At 44.3% G+C, this 23906-nt stretch overlaps 1 protein-coding gene across 15 annotated transcripts in view; it reads left to right on the forward strand.

The window, feature by feature from the left end:
- Nucleotides 1–23906, forward strand: part of KIAA1217 (KIAA1217 ortholog) — a 464836-nt gene that overhangs the window by 203891 nt on the left and 237039 nt on the right. The window contains exon 1 of one of the 15 annotated variants that reach the window (XM_041765786.1): nt 377–1026. The exons of the other annotated variants lie outside the window; for them this stretch is intronic. The gene's annotated coding sequence lies outside the window, so the exon portion shown is untranslated. Of the gene's footprint in view, nt 1–376; nt 1027–23906 lie in introns of those variants that run through there. 15 annotated transcript variants of the gene reach the window in all.

The raw sequence follows: 23906 nt of genomic DNA on the forward strand, positions 1-23906 counted from the left end.
GGGATTGAGTCCCACATCGGGCTCCATACTGGGAGCCTGGTTCTCCCTCTGCCTGTGTCTCTGCCTCTCTCTGTGTGTCTCTCATGAATAAATAAAATCTTTTTTTTTTTTAAATGAACGTTAGGGACTCTATAACATTTGATTTGACTGGGATGTTATTCTTGTAACTTATGTAAGTTAGAACAAATATATGAAAGATGAGAGTTTGTTATGAAAGAGTTAAAAAATTCTCAACACCTTCTCCTACCTCCTCTGCAAACATAGGCCAAGAGAAAATGCAAACACACACACACACACACACACACACACACACACACACATTCCAGCAAAGAACCTGTTTTGCAAGTTTTGCTGCTAAAAAGCAGGAAGGGGGTTGCAGGAAAGTGGAAAAACCTTAGAAGTTTCAGTTGAAAGTTTTTCAAAACCTGTGCTGAAAAGTGTAACTTTATCCTGCAGAGAGAGGCATATGTGCCACTGTAGGTTTTTCTTTAACCGATTAAGTGCATTGTTAGACAGGGAGGGGCAGATTAACGAATGCCTATAATTTTGATCATTGTTTTGTGCAAAACAGCTCAGGCTTTGAAAATGAAGCCATCGTTCTTGGCTAAGTTTCTGCCAACAGCACAAATTATACTGTGCAGAGATCCAAAGCCCCTAAAAAGGTTTCATTAATGAACAGTTTAGAGGGTTGTTTAAGTCTCTGCCTGACAGGTAATGTTGGCATGTAGGCAGGTGGGGTTAGGGTTTCCATGGAGATTTATGATGTCATGCTTGAAAGAGCATGTCAAGACAGCCAATTTAACAAGTAGCTACTCAAAAAGTCCTATAGGCTAGAAGTAGGCTTTATGCAAATGACAAGAGTTTCACTGGGAAAAACTGCAAAAGAAAACAGTGGAGACATGGAGGGGGGTTTACCTGACAGCTCGGAAGGATGACCCCGGAGTCCATTAGAGACGGAAACCTCCAGAAGACAAATTAGATTTTTTTACTTTAACTGCTGCTTCACCTGTGGAGCTCTGGGTACAGGTAAATATGAGGCTTTTTTTTTTCCTTCTGAGTTATTGCCAAAAATTATTTGGAAGCATCGCATTCTATTTCTCTGCATTGTTCTCTTGGCAGGAAGAACTGAATCAGTTAAGTGCAGCTTTCCCACACTGAATATTCGTGTTTCAGGGCTGTGTTTGCAGGATTTTTTTATTGAATGAACTGAGATTTTTGAAGAGATCTGAAAAACAAGTAGAGCATTATGCATTATGTTGATTGTGCCCTGCAAATAATGCTATAAAGTCTCTGGATAAGGGTTAGGAAGATCTGAGACAGTCTATGTATTCGTGGAGGAGTATTCACAGATCGTGGTTTCTTCTTCTTTTTTTTTTTTCTTGTTTAACTCTTAGACCAGACCTGAAATTGGGATTATGTGTATTTCTGTGTTTTCAAATTGTGAAACGCCAGAGATAAAACCTATGCAATATTACAGAACTTCTTGTGAACATAGCAGTCTTTAATTTTGAGGGTGTCTGTGTACTTTTCACACAGAGGCATTTTACAAGGCTAGAAAAATTTCCTGTTTGAGATATCAGAGTTTCTGGACTTTAGAGAAGCAGGATATGTAAATTCTTCGAAGACAGGTGAAGGTTTCTAGGGTAGGGAGAATGGTTGATAAAAGTGGTTTTGAAAGCGTGCTTTCAAAAGGAAGCCTGGCTCTGGTGGTAAGGGACTTTCTGTTTGCATCATCGGTTCCTAGTGAGACAGAATAAACAGTCTTGCCTGAGATGCGGATGTGATAGCGATCACTAAAGGTAGCAGTATTCCTGCAAAGTTGACTTAGAGGGGTTAGCTTGGGGACACCAGGCGGGGATGTAAGTAGTCTGGTCCCCCCAGCTTAAAAAGAAATGAAAAACAGTTTTAAAGGTTAAGGCGCAGAGTTAAGAATAAGTGCAAGATACTTTTGAATTGGGGGAGTTGGGGCTTTTGAAACCCAGACTATTTAGGTGTAAATGGGCAGGCATTAAAAGCATTTTTGAAAATGTCTGAGATCAGAGAATGGAAAGCTCCTGAAAACTTGCAGTCAGATCACGTGGATTAGCTGCAGAGCCGCTCTTGGCTCGTGTAATCGTGTGACACCATGGTCGCCGTGGAATGCTTTGACAAAGAGCTGTGATCCCAAGTCGGAATGCCTGGGGTTTGAGTCCTGGCTTCACCACTTACTACCTGTATTCACTTCGGGGAAAGTAGATTCTTGTTATTTGGTCTCAGTTTTCTCCTCCATAAGATGGGGGTGACAACAGCGGCGCTGTGAGGCCTGACTTGACAAAATCTGCAGTGTAGTCCTCAGAACTCCCACTCCACGCGCTACCTGTTGTTCTTATTCACTGCTAACGTGATACCTGAGTTGTTCATGAAGTGTTTTTATAGCCTTCATCTTATTGCAACAGTCCAGGAAGATTAGCAGAATCCTTTTAGTCCTGCTTCACAAATGAAGAAATCGTGGCTCAGAGAGGTACTGAAATCTGCAACACGAGAAACTGCCCTTTTACACTTTTCTGCTTTTTTTTTTTCCTCACCTAAGGGGTCTAGGAAAAAGTTAACGTGCTACTGAGATAAGGCCCAGATGCAACAATTATCTCTATAAATTAATTAAAATACAAAGTGTGAAGTGTATCAAAGGAGTTGGGATACTCATGTTTTTATATGAGTTATGCTTGTGACACTTTTTCTGGGCAGGCTAGAGAAGTTACATTGATTTACTTTTTTACTGGTACCTGTTGATGGGAGCTCAGATCATTTTGAAGACTTACAGGGTTTTTTTTTTTTTAAAGATTTCGTTTATTCATAAGAAACACAGAGGGGGAGAGAGAGAGAGAGGCAGAGACTTAGGCAGGGGAGAAGCAGGCTCCCTATGGGGAGCCTGTTGGGGGACTCATCCCAGGGCCCCCGGATCACACCCTGAGCTGAAGGCAGCAGACGCGCTCAACCGCTCAACCTCAACCACTGAGCCACCCAGGCGTCCCAGAAGACTTACAGTTTTAACTCTTACCTGCCTCCAATGTTTCTTGGCCCTGCAAGAAGACTCAGATTTGCTGTCACAGGTATATCCTGTGCAGGAAATCAAGTCACCAGGGGGCTGTGGGAATCGCCACAGGGAGTGAGGGGCTGGGCACAATGTCTTCTCTCCTTTGTGTTCTAGACTTTGGCAGCTCCCTCCTGAGCCTATATCCCAGAGCAAAACAACCCATAATTATGTTCTACATCCATTGTATGTAAGAGACAAATATGTTTTTCATTGTGTTATTTTTAGCAGCAGTGTTTCTAGCCAGGGAAAACACTCTATTAGTTCCACGGTTTTCCTAATGACTTTTCCAATTTTTCCAAATTTTCCGCATCAGACCATTCAGGATTGTTCGGGTCCCACACTCCTGGAAGAGTTTTCTTAGCAGGAATGTTGGATAGGCTCATCCAGTGGGATTATAAAGGAGTTCTGATCTCTGAGCTGCTGAGGTTGAGCTCATTCTGTGCCAGACAATGAGTAAATTAATTAAATGTGGTCATCAGACTACATTGTGGCCTGCAGTTCCCAGCACTGGTTAGGGGCATCCGGAAAAGCTCTGGTTATCACAAGGGCAGATCTGTGAGTCTGAAAGCAAATATTTATTTCATTCAAAGTTTCAATTCCAAGTCTGAACCACAAAGCAGCAAGTTTAAGGTAGAAAAGAAAAGTCATGAAATCACACTGCTATAGGATGCCAAAATTCCAAATAGGCTCAGAATCACTAATGCATATTTTTTTTACATTTTTCTACCTATTTTTGATGGACTTTTGGAAGTCCATTAAAGCTTTTTATTACACTTAATTGTATTGTTCAGAGATTATCTGCTGATTAATAAGCAGTGATTGCATCTAGAAGTGCATTTTACATCTAGAGGGTTTAGGGAAGGTCTGTTAAGTCACAGGAGCTGAGTGAACAGGGATTCAGAAACCACATGGCCTGGATTTGAGTCCTGCCCGGATTACTTATTAGTAGCTCAGATTTCCCACTGAAGAACAGACATGGGTCTATTCATATTCCAAATAAAATATGGCATCCAAGCTTAAAAAGGCTCTGAGTAAAGGAATTGGTGGTCTTTAAATGTTTTTCTCTTGAAAAAAAATTTTTTTTGGAATTTTCATGGAAATTATTTCTTCAAAAAGAAAGACACGGGGCAGCTTCGGTGGCCCAGCAGTTCAGTGCCGCGTTCAGCCCAGGGCGTGATCTTGGAGACCCGAGATCGAGTCCCGCGTCAGGCTCCCTGCACGGAGCCTGCATCTCCCTCTGCATCTCCCTCTGCCTCTCTCTCTCTCTCTCTCTCTCATGAATAAATAAATAAAATCTTTAAAAAAAAAGAAAAAGATACCAAAATCTCCCAATTTAGGAAATGGGAGTAGAACTTCCCCCAGCCCCGATCCATCTTGGAGCTCTCCTCAGGGCAAGGGAAGCTCTATCTAGAAGCTGTTTAAAGCTCAGGCCCTTGCCATTACTATTTGTCAATGTTACGTCATTAGAAATGCTCTCAGGAGCAGCATTTGAAACTGGTTTGGAGCAGTTTTCAAAAACCTATTTTTAAAAAACCTCGTCCTGAGAAATGGTGTCATCTCAGATGACCTGGCTTATCTTCAGGTGTGTGGCTGCTGAGGGTTGAGCCGGTGGAGTGGGAAGGGTACTTTCTTCTTCCAGCAACCAAGCTTCCCTCTTGGTTTTCTTTTCTCAACTTTTTCTTAGATAGGTAGAAAAGTAATTCACTAGAAGCTAAAATTCCCCAGAGAACCTGAGTTTGGGATCTGTTTTGTTTTTTTCTCCCTGCAGAGTTCAGTGTGCAAGAGAGAAAGAGAGAGAGAGAACATGAGTAGTGTGTGTGTATTTATTTATTGAAGTATAGTTGATACTGGGGATCCCTGGATGGCTCAGTGGTTTAGTGCCTACCTTCAGCCTGGGGTGTGATCCTGGAGGCCCGGGATCGAGTCCCACATCGGGCTCCCTGCATGGAGCCTGCTTCTCCCTCTGCCTGTGTCTCTGCCTCTCCTCTCTCTCTCTCTCTCTCTCTCTCTCTCTCTCATGAATAAATAAATAAAATCTTAAAAAAAAAAGAAGTATAGTTGATACTATATATTGAACACAATGTTACTTTAGTTTCAGGTGCACAGCCTAGGGGTTGGACACCTCTATATGTTATGCTGCGCACACCGCAAGTATAGCTGCCGTCTGTCCAGGATCTGTTTTTATTATGAGTTGTGAAGCAGCACGGCTAGATTCTGCTATGAATTTTGGCCATTTCGTATTTCAGAGTAGAATTTCCTCCAAGATCATTCTAATATCGATCACCTTCTGGGAGAAGGATTTTGGTTTTGCTTTTGTTTTTGTTGGGGGTGGAGGGAGTCTGAGGTTACTAAATCTGCCATCTCCTATAAAACCAAAATTAATTCTTCTTGGTTTGTGGTGACAGTTGTGTGGCATCAGGACAACCAGAGGCCGTGGTACCTGTGGAATGCAGGGCAGCCTTAGATGGGGGAAGGACCAGGGAGGGAGGGACAAAGAGTGGAGACTGGGATGAACGCTATCCTAATGACACAGAGCTCTGTTGCTTTCGCTTGCAGACAATAAACTTACAGGTAGCAGAAAGAATTTTGAATTACTTCTCTGTATGAAAAGAGCAATTGTGAAATATTATACATTTAGAGAATTTCTTCTCTAGAGATCATACAGTAAGGGGTGCAAAGATAATTTTTTGTGAGGATGTGAGGACAGTCAGTCCAAAGTGAAGGTGGGTGGTTAGCTTTGTGGCCTTTCCAGCCCTAGGACTCTGTAATGTGGTCTTACTTCATACCCCTGTGTGCCTTTGCCTGGTACTCCTCTACTCTTGTCTGCTTGGTCATGATTAAGCAATGGAAGTGAAAATACTGTTTCCCACCATTGGCTTCACTAGGATTCATAAATGCACATGCTCATGTTGCCCCCATAAGCCCAAGAGTAGGACTGTCCTCAGAGCCATGGATCTTGCCTGCCTGTTTGCCTTGCTCTGTGCTCTCCTCAGATGGTACATGCCAGAGCACAGCCCTCATGCATGAGATGTTGCTGATCCGTCACATGGCACTGCAAACTTTCCAGAAAGGGCCTTCTTTGTCTTACTTCTTGCCACTCAAGCAAACCAGGCTGCTGTCCCACATATTTTTGGAATGGCTAAGAAAACAGATTTTCGGCTGGACCCTGGGTCATTTTCAGTCTTCGATATTAAGAACCTTTGTAAACACACTTCACAATGACACTTGGAAGTCAGATCATGTTTGCGCAGCCGTTGTTAGTAAGGTACATATGCCACCACCATCTTTCAGCCTACTGTTCGTTCCAGAGGGACAGTTTGGTTTTTTTTTTTTTTTTTTTTTTTTGAATCATCTGCTTGAATTTTGCACAAAGATAGGTTGCATGGGCCGCCTTCACTTTTGATTGTAATTTTATTCGAATCCCTTTTCAGGGCAAGTTTTAAGGCTGCAGAAGAAGCAACTCTGGCCAACTGCCTCGTAAAGGACAATTTTCAATTCATTCTGTGTATGTCTGTGTATCTCGTGTTTGCGATGAGAAGAGCACAAACTCTGATTTAAAACTCTTCTTTCTTCAGAGCAATGATAGTGGCCCCATAATATGTTAACTTGACCCTTTTAAATTGCTGTTTCAGTTGCTTATTTTCTCTCCCCCTTTGATGAACAATGCTGCAGTGACCTTTCTGTATCTGTGCACGTGTCAGCAAATATGAAGAACAAATTCCTACCTGTCAAATTACTAATTTACTACTGCTAGTTTGCTAGGATTACTAGCATTGAAAGGTATTGTCTAATTTTCTCTCAAAAAGACTCACCAATTTATTCTGTCACTAGGGATATTTGAGAGTATGTTATGATACATACAGATACTATAACTCATTGCAGTTACAATGATATATGAAATAGATCCTATGTGCAAATATGAACCCATTACCAAGTTATGTAAAATAAGCAGGACAGTTTACAGAGCAGTATAGGTACCATGATCCCTTTTATTTTAAAAAGGCTGGATTCAAAAAAAAAAAAAAAGAAAAGGCTGGATTCTACTTGTGTGGAAAAAGCATATCCATTTTCTGTGTATTTATCTATACATGAAAAGTTTCTAAATGATGCCTAATAAATTAGAGAGAGGAGCTAGTGTGTGTGGAGGGGGAGATTTATTTATTTATTTATTTATTTATTTATTTATTTATTTATTTATAGAGCCCATCTGCAAGAGCAGGGGGAGGGGCAGAGGGAGAGAGAAAGAGGAAGAGAAGCAGAGTTGGATGTGTAACTGCTTAACTGCTTAATCGCTTAACTGACTGAGCCACCCAGGCACCCTGAGAAACTTCTATTTTTAACTTCTGGACCTCTCTACTATTTATATTTGTATCATATGCATATAATACTTTACAATTTAAAAACTAGTTTACAACAAAAGCGGATACTCTAGCACAGCCTGTATTCTTCTAGAGGCAGCTGTAAGTTTTCAGGTAGTCTGAAAAAGTGACTTTTTCTATCCCACACACCAGCCCAGAAGCACATTTGTTTTTTGATGTAGTTGCCCCTTGAAGAAGGAAGTGATTCTTTTTTTTCTTCTTTTTTATAAGAACAGTCATTTCTGAAGGTGTCATTTCTAGCAGAATCTTCCCTCAATGAATGTATTTCAGTTAGAATCCCCCATTTCTTTTTTTTTTTTAAAGATTTTATTTATTTATTAATAAAAGAGAGAGAGAGAGAGAGAGGCAGAGACACAGGTAGAGGGAGAAGCAGGCTCCATGCAGGGAGCCTGACGTGGGACTGGATCCTGGGACTCCAGGATCATGCCCTGGGCCAAAGGCAGGCACTAAACCGCTGAGCCACCCAGGTGTCCCGAATCCCACCTTTCTAAATAAATGTTGTTTTGGTTTTGAACACCAGTTATATTTGGATTAAATACACTTAAGTTGCCTAAACTTTTCTTTTTTTAAAAAAAATTAATTTATTTAAATAATCTCTATACCCAACATGGGGCTTGAACTCAAAACCCCGAGGTCAAGAATCAAGTCGCATGCTGTTCCAACTGAGCCAGCCAGGCACCTCTGAACTTGTCAACAAGAGCAGTAAATCCACCCTCCTAGGTCAGGCCATCCTCAGACCCATTGTCTAAAACGTTCACTTCAAGTTCACATGAGTGTACTTTAAACCTCACCTCTAGCCAGGTTTGCCGGAGATCAGTTTTGGATAAAAGGTACTTCAGCTTTCATGCTAAGTCTGTAACTATAGAACTATAATTCAGTTTCGTAAGTGAAAAATCTACAGAACATGTAGAATTGTAAAGACTTCTTTTACAGCCAGACAAGAATAGAAGACAAGAAGACATACTGTCACAGGATACCTTTTGGAAGAAAAGAAATGACACTTTTTATACTCTCAAATCATTGAGGAAGCTTTAGACATTATTTTAAACTCTAAATCCTTTTTAATTCAGATGCACATAATGCATTTAAGCCACAAGTGTGGTAGAATTATGTGTTCCTTTTGTGCAAATCGGTAGATATCTTTGGTAATTAGATTTTTCTTCATATCTCCCTCTCGAAAGCTGCTTTTGAAACTTCACTTTTTTTTTTTTTACTCCATGAGATATATCTCAGTTCTGTAGCTAACTGCAAATGTTTGCAAAAGGGAACCAACATAAAACAAATGCCTCTTAATATGGTATTTTGTGAATAAACAAACACCTGACATTAGTTGGTTAACCTAAAAAAAAGAGAAATAACTATGTTAGGGGGAAAAAAAGGGTAGGATCATGGTTGTGATGTGGAAAGCAAGAAAAGCTGTGATTTAAGCAATTTCTTTTTTTTCTTCTACCCAATTTCATATAGGTAACATAATTATTATAGTGTCCAGGTGGTGGCATGTCACTTTTAAAGCTAATTGAACTTTTTTTTATATCATTAGAAAAATGGACCAAACTTCCTATATCATGGAGTAAATACAAGATTTCCTTCTTCCAAATATTTAATACCAGTGGTTTTTTAAGACAGTCATGGTACCTCCAAATCTCAAATGTGGTCAGGTATGCTGTCGACACAGGCAATAAGCAATTTCTCTGGATGCACTCAGACCACCACAGATAAGAACTAGAATGCCCACAAGTGTGATTACTTACTGTAGGCTGGAAACTTTCACACAAATTATCTCATATCACCCTCCAGAAATCCCTTAGGACAGCATGCCTAGAAATAAGTCTCAGAAGAGTCTAGAGACTTGGTTCTTCAGGCAGCAGATCAGTTGTGATTCAGGCCCAACAGCATTTTCCTGGGATCCCTGAGGTGTTCACTGTGAAAACTGTTGTTCATTTTATGAGGGTGGATTTCCAAACAACATCATCATGCAGAGAGTGATTTACTTCTTACTTCTATTGCCTGAAGTCCTCATATGTATCTCCTCTCCCACCCCCCGCCTTTTTTTGTTTTGTTTTTTTGCCATTTCAGTGTTACCCCAAAGGGTGGACTCGAAGACGCCGAGGAGGTAGGAACAGCAGTCCGTTTGCTCCTTGTGAGCCATACCTCTTAAGTCAAGCCTGGAGCTAAGTTGTCAGGAACGCATTTATTAAGCAACCTTCTTCCCAGCATCAGAGGAAGAAAGCAGCATGCGTTGATCAAATCTCTTCCCTCAGTGTGCTCTGGGAGCAGACCTTTAGAATTCACCCCAGAGAAAGAATACTTTGTGATTCATAGAAAATGCTTCACAAAATGGCTCTTGCTCACACATTTTGCATAATAACCCCCAAACACACTACACTCCCATTGCCAATATTTTTTCTGTGTGATTGCAAAAGTTCTTACGAGAATTGAAGGGACAAATTGGGCAACTTTTCACAGGTAGTTCCTTGTGCGGGCCAGAGTAAAGTATAGGTCAGAGGCGCCAGACCTGGGCCTCTGCTCTCTAAAGAGGCCTGCATCATGGCTTCTGCAAATCTTGATAAGCCACCAGAACTTTGTAGAATTGGGAACTTTCACAGAAAAAATCAAATATCTCACATTTTGAGGGGGAAAAAAAAATCAGATGATCAAGAAACACTGGACTCCAGTTTATTTGTTAAAAGTTGTATGAGAGCTAAGTAGCAGCTGCCCCATTAAGATGGCGGGGTTCTGGTTCTCAGGTTCCCCCCACCTCCCCCACTCTCTCTCCACATCTGTCTCCCTTACCCGCCTAACTCCTGTGGTAGCTAGCCCTGCCGTGTTTGTAGGCCTGCTCCATGAGGCACTGTGGTGAGGTGGGAGCCATCTGGCTTTTGTTGTTGGACAGACTAAAGTTCCAGAACTGGTTCTACCACTTACTATTTACGTGGTCTTGGGCAAGTCACTCAGTCGAAGGAGTCTTCCATTTCTGCAGCAGGTAGTTTACAGATCCAGGACAGAATAAGAGAAGTACTTAACCCACTGTCTGGCTTAGTGTACTCAATACATGGAAGCAGCTATCATGGAAACGTCTCAATAAAAACATTTCATGAGCAAGGATCAGTGTCTTCCAATCAGGGTCTTAAATGTTCATGGTTGTTCAGGGTGGGACGGGCCTCAGAACTGCAGAAAACACCTTAGTTTTATGGAGAAGCAATCGAAAGCTAGGAGTTGACCAGTCCAGGCTTACTCAGTTACTTCAAGGCAAACAGGTTCAGAGCCAGTGACTTGCCACCAACCCACGAAAAGGCCTCAGAGGGGAGCCTTGAATATTAAGTATGTGAAAGTGCTTTTTTTTTTTTTTTTTAAGATTTATTTATTTATTCATTCATGAAAGAGAGAGAGAGAGAGAGGCAGAGACACAGGCAGAGGGAGAAGCAGACTCCATGCAGGGAGCCTGATGTAGGACTCGACTTCGGGTCGCCAGGATCAGGCCCCGGGACAAAGGCAGGCGCTAAACCGCTGAGCCACCCTGGGATCCCCCCTGTGAAAGTGCTTTTTGAATCAAGTGTGAGCACAAGGTAATTTCAGTTAGCATAAAGGTTGTACAGCTACATGTGATCACTGGATTTAGAGAACCAACTGTCATTCACCACTGAGCTGAGAGTCTGGTTTGGACAGGTCCTGCCGAGGCACCGGGGATGGAGCCCTGGGCCGTACTGACGAGGCCACTGCCCCCGCAGAGCTCGGACGCTAGTGGGGGGAGCCAGGAGAAAACCGGTGTACAGATGGCTTCAGATCCAGAGCAGTGGCACGTGGGCGATAAAGAGGATTTTGTGAGAGGCAGCCAGTCTCCCAAACAGCCAGGCAAAGCACAGGCAACATTTTTCTCAGGAAGAGGAGTAGTTAAGTGCAGGGAGTCCAGGGCAGGAAGGGGCTTGTCTGGTGAGAGGTGGCTACAGGCTAGGGAAGCCACTAAAAGGAATCTGGATTTTATTCTCAGTATGTGAGTTTTAGAACATTTTAGAATATTTTTAGCTTTTGTTCAAACATTGTTTTACACAGAAGCCCCTTTGTGGCAGGCGGAGCAGAGGCTTTTAACTAAGCCAGTCCCTAAAGTGTCCTTGGGCACTCCAGGGCTTGATGGTCACTGTGGAAACCTCCAGAACAGGCAGTTTACAGAATCCTGAGAATCTGTGACTTGCTTACCAGGGGTCCCATTCCTGGGGTCCAGAAAAACCCATCGTTCTTGTCATTAACCCAAAGGCCAAATGTTGGTGTTTTTGTTCTTTGTTTTTTCCTAATTGTTCACACTTTCATTAGGTCTCACGTTTACAGAGTATCCACTAGGATGTTTCATCTTGACCACAAAAAAGGACATACGTCGATGCCACAGTATCTGAAATGGGACACACATGTCCTGTGTCTCTGAGTTGGGGTTTTCCCAGTGGCATTGGGATCCATGTAACCTTTGCCTTTTCATCTGCTCCACAACTCACAAAAAGAAATCGTTAATTTGTTTTCCAGCCCAACCCAGTGTTCTTCGTTTTGGGGTCGTTGATTTGAGGTCAGGTTTTGGCAGCAGATGAATCCACCAGTTCACAAAGGGAACTCACTGGAAGCCCCTCCCCCCCCCACCATGCTCAGGCCGGGCCTTCTGATCACACCCAGCTGATGTTGGCTGACAGTGGAGCGTACAGGGCGCGGGTCCCACCAGCACCTTTAATACAGGGCACTGCTCATTGTGGGCCGGCTTGCAAACATTTTGGCCATGTTGGCAAGATCAGAGGATAGCATTCACCTCCCTCATTTTACAGATGGAGAAACTGAGCCTCAGAGAAGAGATGTGCTTTGGATCAGTGTCAAGGCTTATGATCGCAGGGTGGGTCTGTGGTCCTGGTGTCTGACTCCCAGTGCCCGGGTGACCCTTGTATACCAGCACACATTCTCTAGAGTGTGCTGCCTTCAGAGTGCAGTCCGGTGGCATAGGTGACACAAGATATGCTATCAGGAAATTGGAGGCATGTTCTCTGGATGGTTCTCAAGCATTTGGCTATCATAGCCCTACCTCCACCCCTTTCTTCTGCTCTAGAACTCTGGCCTGGTGGGTTGTGAGGCAGCTATGCATTCACCATGACTGCACTTTTCAGGATGCAGCGAATTGACCAAACACTAGTGTTGAGACGGCTGGCAGTTTGGCCTTCGCCTCATGATGTGAGAAATAAGTTTTGATATGAAGTGAGCAAAGAGCAGTCTCTCTTTAATCTGCAAGGGCGCGTGGACATGAGCTGCCCAAATGTGCGCGGGCCCCTTCTCACGCAGTGCGACTCAAGTTTTCTTTAATGAGAGGTGCGAGGGCCGAGCCCAGTTAGCCAAGTGAGATACGTGGAAAAGAGCATTCTCACCCTCCTTTGCAGCGTCCACATCCGGATTTGCCTAAACCCCACCCAGGCTGCATTTGCGTAGCAGTGAAAAACCGGTATTTTCTATCCATGAATCACACTGCAAATCCTGGGCCTCTGTCCTTTGGGTGCGTCAGGCCAGCTTCTGGGAAGGATGGGCACAGCTGAAGGCAGGCTGAGCATGGAGGAGAGAGGACTCTGCACCTGGGGGTCGAGCAGGTGACTGCTGTTATTTACCTGCCCCTCTGGACATGGAGCCATCTCAGTGCCCTCCCATAGAAAGACCAAGAGAGGAAGGCGGAGTCTTGAGTTTCTGCTGTCGGGGGCTCTGCAGCGTAGCAGAGAGGAGCAAGGTACAGAAGTGGCACGATCCTGGGGATTGCCGTTCCTCCCTGAGGTCTCTCTGCTCTGTAATGTGTCCCTAGCCACCTGGACCTAGCAGCTCCTGGCCATTTATTGCCAAGTGAGGGCCAGAGAGGGCTGGGGTTGGGGGGGGGGGGGGAGTTGGTCCACTGTGGTTTCTTTTAAGTTAAATTATGCTTCGGTGCAGGGGATGATTGCCCACAGCAGTTAAACGTTGTTTAATGATAATTAAATTACTTTTCTTTACTCCGAAAGACCTCTTCATTTTCTGGACAAAGGCGGGAAGCATTGTTCTTTGATTATATACAGAAGGTCTCTAGGTAAGGTGTAAACCATCTATTGTGCCGGGCTCTCAAGTCATGAATCTAAGGGATTCTGATGTGGAGAAGGCACAAAGATTAGCAATCCAAGTGCTTCCCAGTTTAAGAATCTTGTCAGAAACCGAAAAAGCTGCCTTTCCCTCCTGCCTTCCCCTTCACACTCTGGCTAGGAGTCTCTTAGAACACGCACGGCCACTCCTGAACTGGTCTGGATCATCCCTTCCAAGCATGGAGGAGGTTTGGCATGTCCCGTCCTGTTCCTTCCTGGCTTTAGTTCCTCCTCAGACTGCGTGGATCTGCCCGGGAGCCCGCAGAGCTTTACCAGGAGACAGCTCCATTCTTCCTGGGGCTTGGGAGTTTCACCAGCTTTCTTCCTGGGAGGAAGACACTCTCATGCAGTGGCAGGAGCACAGGGATGTTGGCTGGAGCCCATTACAAGAAAAAAAGAAAGAGAGAGAGCCTTCAAAAATGAAAAGCTCTATGACAGGACATTCATTTGATGAGTCTTTGTATCGGATCTGTTATGTTATATACCTGATGTCCTGCTGCCAGAATTAAGATGTTCTAAAAAGAAACCTTTGGAAATGTATCCCAGTGATGGAGTTTGATGTAGGAATAAAAGGGAGGGGAAAAATGAATCTTCCTGATGGAACTGAACTGGCTGTGATTGCACAAAGCCTGCATTTTAAATTTTAATAGAAATGATTGGCAATATGAGGATTTGTGTGTGTGTGTGTGTGTGTGTGTGTTTTGTGTGTGAGCCTTGGAACATTTTGGTTCAGACTACTTCTGCTTTCTCAGTCTTGGGCGTTGATTCAGTGGCCTGGTGTGTTTCGTTCAGACTTTTTTGAGTTTGGGTGATACTGAGTTGGCAGCAGGAAGGCTGCAGGTCAAGGTTTGGGTCCATAGCAAATAACTGCAGAATGAGACACACCAGCTCATAGGCTGGAGAAAGCAGATGCTGGTCATTAGCAGGAAGGGAAAAAGCCTAGGGACCAAGGACTGTAACGTTTGGACTGGGCAGAGCAGAGGAGTCTGGGCACATAGCAGGGTATTTAATCGAGGTGGTCAGCAAAAACCTTTCAAAGGAGCTGTGAGTGGAGGAAGGTGAGGAAAGGCACAGTCACGGTGTTGGTGGCATGATAAAGAAGGACAGGGTAACGATCTCCACGTGGAGAGTTTAATTCTGTCCTTCCCAGAAGAGAGAGGGTAAGAGCATTCCATTTTGGAGAGGCTCCTTCAAGTTATACCTGGGTTGTTTCCCTTTCTTTTTTTAAGATCTTATTTATTTAGTTGAGAGAGAGAGGAGAGAGAGCATGAGGGGGAGGGGCAGAGGGAGGGGGAGAAGCAGACTCTCGGCTGCACAGAGAGCCAACTTGGGGGCTCGATTCCAGGACCCCGAGATCATGACCTGAGCCAAAGGCAAACACTTAACCGACTGAGCCACCACCTAGGCACCCTTCTACTTGGTTTTCTAGTGGCTTCTTGAAACTTGGGTCTAGGAGGAAGCAGAAAAGAAGATCTCCTTTATTAGAGAAGTGACTGGCAAGCAGTGCTGGGCTCATTCTTAGGGAGGACAGTGTGGCATGGAGTGGGGAGCGCCCTCAGCCACACCCAGAGTTCCCCTGAGCCGGTCAGACCCTGGACTGGATCCGTGAGGCCCTCACACATTCCCAAGACCCTATCCCCTGGTGAATCTTGGTTAATCTTCCTAGTCTTGAACTGCAAATCAAACCTCACTCAAGATCAAAATCTAACTCAGAATCAGAGAACCCAGGAGCCTCAGGGAATATCCAGCCATCCTCAAATGGGACATGAGGACACTAAGGCCAGAAAATGTAGGGGACTTATTCAGGGCCACGTCAGTCTTCCTGAGAATAGCCTCCCCACTGCTGGCTCATGCTTCTTTTTGGGGAAGGGCAGAAGGATGTGGATAAGGCAGGATAATCTTGGGGTTGCATGTAGCTTGGGCACGTGCCCCCACAGCTTCCCTGCGTCCCAGGGCCCTGCTCTCTGACACGCCCGGCCTGGGCTCCTGACGGGTCTTCTTGCTCTTCCTACAGTGGACAGCGCCAGGTAGCCTGGAGAAGCTGAGTGGTGTCCCTCCCAGGCAGCATGTCTCCCATTGCCCAGATGTCACCCTTGAAAACCTCCAGTGACAAGAGCTACCTCTGACAAGTGCTGTATGCCAGACAGATTCGGGAGAGGGAAAGAAAAGTGATGTATAGGTAAAAAGGAGAACGTTAGACCCGATTATTTATTGTGTCATCCAAACCCCAAAGGCAGAGACACACACAAACACCCATACACACAATGGACAAGATCTTTCCAATCCTGACCTGGCTTTGAAAAGCTGGAGCTAACAGTTGTACTAAGCAAAAGCTAGATGAGAAAAAGCAAATTTGGGAAAGATCCAGACTGACGGTGGGGACCTGTGACTTGAAATACAGTCTGTCGAAGTCAGGCATGAGGGAGACTATTATTGGAGCCAGCTCCAGTTGCAAACAATGCTCAGAAGCATTTCCTGTCATCCAGGGTTTTACATTTTAATGAGCCTGTAGATGCCCATCAGCGCTGTGTCATCACGAAGGTGATCGCTTTTTCCAGCAAGCTGTTTCCCCTCAAAGCCCAGGGCTCAGGGGCAGCTCTTCAAAGATGAACCACTGTCTGATTCTAGCAGAGGCAGATGGAGGGAAGTTAAGCTCCCTCTGCCCTGTTCAGTTGCACCAAGATTTCCAGCTAAAGTCAGTAATCAAGGCACCCTACTTGGTGAGGGATGCTGGTATCTTTTAAAAATAGAGGGGTCCGTCTGTGTGAGTAGTCCCTTTGTGTGTGTTTGCGAGCTTTCTTTCAGTGGGAAATAAGAGTGCAGCTTTTTTTTTGCTGTTGTTGTTCACAAATTAAACTTTGGCTGTTCCACATAGGCTTTCTTAACTGCAAGTACGCTTGCCAAATCACTTGGAATTACCCTAATAGGAATTTGGTCAAACTGCTTAGTGCTAAAAATGAGCCCTACTTGGGGGTCCCTCCTGGAAAGTCCTGGAGTCTTGGAGCTGAACTGTTAGCCTCGTTCCCTTCTTCCAGGAGTCTGAGCACCCCTGAAGATGGTAGCCTCACAAGGGAGTCTGGCCATGGCCCCCCACTTGCTGGGGTTCCACCTCCAGCAGCCCCGTGGAGGGGTCACTTCCAGGCCTAAAGCAGAACATTCTCAGTGCTTCCCACTCCCCTCAACATGAGAGGAGTAAGAGCATGAGAGGAAAAGCAGACAAACCTCCACTTGCTTCCCTGCTTCCAGGCCCAACCCCCAACTCACGTACACACACACACTCACACCCCAAGGTTGAGATTCTTTCTCCTGTGAAACTGGATTCTGAAACTCTGAACCATTCTGTCTGTGTTTTGGCTCAGTTGCTCAGAAAGGCTCAGGTGTCTAAAATCAGGATTTTCCCATGGCTTTAAGATTCGGCCTGCAGATCTGTCCCCTGTAGGAAACTGAGGGGCCTTCGTTGGGTTTGTTTTTCTCACCCTGTAAAGAAAACAGAAACATTAAGATCTTATTGGCTGTGAGAGCCTAAAGACATTTAAATCAAAGTACTCATGTTGTGGGACCATAGGCCTGGCTTCCATGTGTGTGCTGTGCTAGCTGCAAAAATGAAGATGAGAGTCGACTCTCTGAAGGATTCTTCAGATCCTCTGAAGGAAGGAGATGCATAAAAGAGCAGTTACATTTTAGGCAGCATGTTTGCATACAGGTTGCTCAGAAAGGCTCCCTCAGACTAGTCAGGGAGCCTGTAACTAGGAAAGACATCACGAAAAACAAAGTACTTGTTAGTTCTAGTAATATTCATTCGTGCCATGATTGACACTTGACTCACGTAGTTGGCACACACAAGAAAGACACAAGCATATTTAATTTTTTTAAAAGATTTTATTTATTTATTTATTCATGAGAGACACAGAGAGAGAGGCAGAGACACAGGCAGAGGGAGAAGCAGGCTCCACGCAGGGAGCCCGATGCGGGACTCGATCCCGGGTCCCCAGCATCATGCCCTGAGCCAAAGGCAGATGCCCAACCACTGAGCCACCCAGGCTTCCCACATATTTAATTTTTAAAACGTTTTTGAGATATAGAATAGTCCACTAACTGTTTAATCTAGACTATTTCCTTTCATCTAGACTCCACTGAAATTGTTAAATACTGGAATGTCATATTGTATACCCTGCCTCACGTGTTCTGTCTATGAATAGAGATGTCCACCCTTTACGTCGTTTGCAGGACTATCATGAGGAACGATTAGGTAATGATAGATTTAGAGTATTAGGGAGAAGGGGGTCAATATGCCCCTTCAGAAAAGAGAGTGACAGGTCATATGAAGTAATCATTTAATGTCAGTTCCAAATGGGTGTTCTGAGGGCCCCAGAATAGGTGGTATCAATACTTCTTTGCCATTGTACGTATGCCCTTCTGCAAATGACTGTTTATGGCGATAAGAATTCATCTTCTAAGCTCGTGCTATAGAGTGTGCCTTCTTTTTTTTTTTTAATTTTTATTTATTATTTATGATAGTCACAGAGAGAGAGAGAGAGGCAGAGACACAGGCAGAGGGAGAAGCAGGCTCCATGCACCGGAAGCCTGACGTGGGATTCGATCCCGGGTCTCCAGGATCGCGCCCTGGGGCAAAGGCAGGCGCCAAACCGCTGCGCCACCCAGGGATCCCTGGAGTGTGCCTTCTAAATAGTCCTACAGAAGTTCATTTAATTTGGAATTTTGCTGACCTTCTGTGCTCTGATTTTCTGTTGTTTCAGTGGAAATGGGTTCTGGGTTCTAATTCTGTTTCTGGGCCCAGTGAGCACTTCTCTCCCAGGCCGCGATGGCCCGAGAGGGGATTCTTTCCCCTGTGCTGTGGGTGGAGAGGCTGTGTTCCGAGTGAGGGCCTTCCTGGGGATATACGATGGGGTGAAAAGAAGAAATTTCCCTAGTGGTCTGTGAGAGGTCCTGGGGAGGAGTCACAGGCTGCCCACGAGTAGGGATGGCTGGAGCTGTTGTGTGGAGGTTGGGCTGCAGTGGCAGCCTGGTTACTGTAACCAAGACCCTGAGGATAGACTCAGGGACAGTTGGTGGCTGGGAGGAGTTGTGGGTTCTGCTGCCATGCATATTGCATAGAAAGGATGTTTGCCTGAGCTAAGCCATGGGAAAAAATTTAAATTTAAAGACCTGAGCTCCTTTTGGCAACTGAACCAAGATAGTAGATAGAATGGTTTGACCTTTGAGAATCCAGTTTTTGACACACAAGGGGATCCAGTTTCATGGGAGAATAAAGTTCCCAACTTCCCAACTCTTGTGTGTGTATGGGGGGAAAATCAACATACAAGTCTCATTACAACGTACTGGACCTTGGTCACTGTCTTCAGTTCCATTCTCCTTACCACGGAGGATCCAGGGAAGAAGAGGCGACAAACACTAGAGTGATGGGAGAATGGAAGAAATGGTATGATACTGAAGAGAAGGCTGACTGTGATGGGTTTGTTTTCTGGAAGTACAGAAAGGGTTGCCCTGAAGAGGGTCCTGACATTATTTCACTGTGCAGAGAGCCACACAAGGAGCCACACATAGAGAAAAAGACCTTGAGACTAAATACTAGTTGACCAAGTTGTGACAAAACTTCGGCCTCTGTTACCAATGAGGTAGGTAGGTTGTTGCTGTTGTAGAGACTGGATGGTTAAGAGCAAATATTCAAGGGAGCCCTAATTTAAGGGGCTAGGGAAGTGGGAGTTCTTTCTGGGGTTTCCTTACAGATCAAACACTAAAGAGCTGCTAGAGAACTCTAGAGTAATATCTGTGTTGGGGACCAGGGCAAAGACCTACCCACATACATAGTGCTCCCCATAGGAAGACTCTTCTGTCTGTGTCTTGACACCTCATTCTGCCGAGGTCACCCATTCTGGTCTACCTGCTTCTCTGTCCCAGACAAATATGATACGTGTGTGTGCATTTTGGGCTTCACCCAAAGCCTCCCTCCCTCTTTCCCTGTCTCCTTCCTCCCTTTCTCTCTGTCTGTATAAATGCTCACAAGAGATGAGAATCTATTTATAAATTTTCCCACTGTGCCTCCTTTATAATGTATTCACTGCTACTCCTGTTTGTCGGTGGCCATGAGGGAAGAGTCCATATAAAGGAAGTTGAGACTTGAAAATGTGCAAAATGCTGGCACCCGGTGGCTTAGTCACTTAAGTGTCTGCCTTCTGCTCCGGTTATGATCCTGGGGGCCTGGGACCGAGCCCTGCCTTGGGCTCCCTGCTCAGCACGGAGCCTGCCTCTCCCTCTGCCTACCACTCCCCCTGCTTGTGTGTGTGCTCTGTCTCTCACAAAAATAAATAAATAAAATCTTAAAAAGAAGAAAAAATGTGCAAAGTGTTAGTCCATGTGAATGGGGAGTGAAGGCTTGAAAAAAGGTTTGGGTCATTCCAGTGTGCTTAGCTCTTGTGGGACACGCTTGCCACATCAGGCCACTGCGTCGCCTCCTGTCTGGGTTTCTGTCCCTTGGGGAGAGTCTGGATGGTGGCTTCAGTTTCATAGAGGAGGGATTCTGGGTTCTTGAAGGCCAGTGTCATGCCACTTCCACCATCCCTGACTCGTCTTGACTCTGATAAGGCATTTTAACCTCTCAGTCCCTTGTCTTCTAGCCAAAGGTGGCTAGTCTTTTGTTTGCCATGTGTGGTTGTGAGACTAACCACTAAGCATTTAGTTTTTTTAGTTTTGAGAGGCTGTTTTTTTCTGAGATTGGAGTTGCTGACTGGTCTTACCTAATTGAATGACCTTATGTTTACACGTCTGGGTGGAGCCTCTAACATTTTTATTATGAAAATATTTCCTTTTTTTTTTGTCCACTGAATAGTAGGTTTGCGAAGAGTACTATTTAAAATTTTGTAGGGTAATTACAGATTTAGTGCTAGAGGCACTCCCAATCACACACCTCAAATCCATATGGCAGGTATAGAGTGATTTTTCTTTCTTTGCTCTGAGGTGAGTGGGCCAGGTACAACATACACAGGAACGGTCACGACTGTGTTCGAGTGCTTGAAATTTGGTCTCTCCTTATTTTGTTATATTTCTGAGTCCTAGAGAGGGCCAAGAAAAAGATGCCTTGTGGAATTCCCTGCTAATCAACACAAACCCAAATGGTAATTTTGGAAAGGAATAGTCAAGAAGAAACAAAAGGTTCACATTTTATCAGGTTGACACAGTTGTGAAGGAGATGAAAGTTGAGGTCTGTGTTAGTGTGTTGAACTAGTAACACCAGTTTTAGAGTTCAAAGAAGAAGAAGGGGGGGCGAGGGGGAGGGGGACCAAAAGCAGGAGGAGGGGAGAAGGGGAAGAGGAGAAGGAAAAGGAGAAAGAGGAGGAAGAAAAAGAGAAAAGCACACACATGAAAGGAGTGGCACAGAACATTCCAGAAGATCACTGAACTGTGGGCGATGACATGTTTACTTCTCTTCCTTCAGAAGTTTATTTCACAGGAGAGCTGGGACAGGACTCGTAGGATGAAAGCAACGTGGGGGATCTGTAAAGAACAGGAAAAGCAGCTGTCTGACAGGACACATATCACCAGAGTTTTTCTGAAGTTATTTTAATCTGGACTTACTACTGTGTTGGTCTTGATAATTTAATACAAAGACATTTGCCATGGCCTTCGTAATTTATTTGGACATGAAGACTTCGTGTCTTCGCCCATAAGTAATGCTTCAATTGGTCCTATACAGAGTCTCAGATCCATGTACACTGTGTTTGGGTCAAATAACTGTCATCCTGGTGAAACCACTACATGTGACTGGGGTCCTTCAGAAAATATTTAAAACATCTTTTGTAACTGATAACACCATGACCTTCGCCTTCATATTAGCACATGCACCTTAACCCCATAAGACACACTGCTCCATAGTCAGCCTTCCCCTTAGCTCTCTTCCTTAAGCTCTTGTCTTTATCTTAAGACTGAACAAAAACTTCTTTCTCGAAGAGTCAGTGGAGGATGAAGAGACACTGGCCGGCCAGCCAAAGCTGTTTCACATCTTTTTGTTGTTGTTCTTTTAAAGATTTTATGATTTATTTGAGAAACAGAGAGAGAGAGAGAGCATGCGCACAAGCAAGGGGAGGGCCAGAAGCAGACTTCCCCCTGAGCAGGGGGCCTGATGTGGGACTTGATCCCAGGACCCTGAGATCATGACCTGAATGGAAGGCAGATGCTTAACAGACTAAGCCACCCAGTCGCCCCTGTCTGTTTCCCATCTTAATGTCTTTGTCTCACCTGTATTCCTCTGAAAGTTTTTCTTTTCCCTCCTTCCTCTTTTCCCTCCATTCACTGAACAGAGTATGCACTTTGTACTGGGTACTGTGTGAGGCATGACATACCATGGTGAGCAGGATGGGCTCCCTCTAAGGGGGGAATCAAATATAAAATAATTACAACTGTGGTGAGTAGTGGGTTATTTTTGTTTTGTTTTGTTTTTGAAGATTTTATTTATTCATGAAACACACAGAGGGAGAGGCAGAGACACAGGTGCAGGGAGAAGCAGGCTCCCTGCGGGGACCCTGATGTAGGACTGGACCCCAGGACTCTGGGATCATGACGTGAGCCAAAGGCAGATGCTCAACTGCTGAGCCACCCAGGTGCTCCTGTGGTGAGTGTTAAGAAAAGATTAAGGAAGTTCAATGGGAGGGGGGTACTGACATAGTCTGTGCCTGGGATCAGGAGTAAAGTGTGAATAAGCAAAGCCAGAGAGGAAATGAAAGGACTCCAGAGTTATCTTTAGAGGACAGGAAGGAGAAAGGACAAATCCAAAAGGGAAAAAGGCAAAAGGTACTTTGTTTTATGCAGAACCTTGGAGACCACATTATAATTCCGTTCTCAATCTGTGGATCTGTGAAGACTGATCTTTCTTTTGAAAAATCTTTTTATTAAGTTTTTTCATTTTAATTCCAGTAGTTAACATATAGTGTTATGTTTGTTTCAAGGGTACAATGTAGTGATGCAACAATTCTCTACACTACTCAGTGCTTGTCATGCTACACGTGCTCTTTAATAGGACTGACCGTTTGCTTTTTAATTTTCAAGTTTGACTTTTATTATTGATATTGCATTGTTTTGTTTTTAACATCATGCTCCTTCACTTGGTTTTAAACCATAATCCCCAAGGGACTCCTCAGTTCTGAGTAGTCTCAGCCTCCTCATCCAGAAGATGATGATGAAGACACAGCCCATGTCTGTGGGTGTTCAAGCTCGGTCCCAGCTTGAATTGTCTGGGGCCTTTCTTCTTTCTGAGAATCTCAGAGCAGAAAGGTGACTTAACTCCCTTACCCCCTCATTATGCAGATAAGAATGACTACATTCTTGCTACAAGGGGTTCACAGCTCACAGTGGGAAGGAGGGCTGGCTCCGGGCACAATCACCCTACCTGGACTGTTGGGTCATTTTAGATCAGCCCGCTATTAACACTGTATCCAACTCTAAAGGGGTTTGTTTGCAATGAACCCTAACCTAAAAGTGATTTCCTACATGATTAACAGGATCAAGGACTGATTTTTTTTTTTTTTTAGATTTTATTTATTCATAAGAAACAGAGAGAGGGGCAGAGACATGGGCAGAGGGAGAAGCAGGCTCCCTGCGGGGAGATTGATGCAGGCAGGACTTGATCCCATGACCCCAGGATCATGACCTGAGCCAAAGGAAGACATTCAATCACTGAGTCACCCAGGCATCCCAAGGACTGGTCATTTTTTATTGATTGTCCATATACTTCATCTTTTCTCTTTTTCTGATACCATTACTTTTGTCGATCATGCGATTATGCTGTTCATCAGCAACCCCTCCACCCCAGGACTGGATGACAGAAATCAAACAAAAAACCTGCCAGGATGCTTTTGTGATCACATAACTAGCTGTAATGCAGGTGAGAAGTTTGGAGTAGAAATTTGTCAGTTTTGATTACAAGGAGATTGAATTATTTAAACTTTATGCTTCTCCTCTTCTCCATAAATATAATAATGAATTCTCATTAAGCATCCACTAAGAGCCAAGAATTCACGAAGCTGACGGGAACAGAAAGATTAATAAAGATGGTTTGTGTTCTCAAGGATCTCCAGTCTAGTGGCAGATATATATATATATATATACAGATATATATATCTGCCTGTATAAGACAGATGGAATAAATCTTCTGTGGGGAATATGGGTAGGCATTATAGGAATCTAGAGGAGGAGAGTTCTCCCTGGATGAGAGAACCTGGAAGCCCTTCAGAGAAAAGGAGTATTTGCATTGATCTTAAAAGTGTGATAGACTGCTACTACAGCCAAGTGGGCTCTTTTAAACAATCAAATTATTTTAGTGGT

The sequence above is a fragment of the Vulpes lagopus genome, chromosome 8 (assembly GCF_018345385.1).
Source record: "Vulpes lagopus strain Blue_001 chromosome 8, ASM1834538v1, whole genome shotgun sequence".
In the NCBI taxonomy this organism is placed as follows: domain Eukaryota; kingdom Metazoa; phylum Chordata; class Mammalia; order Carnivora; family Canidae; genus Vulpes; species Vulpes lagopus.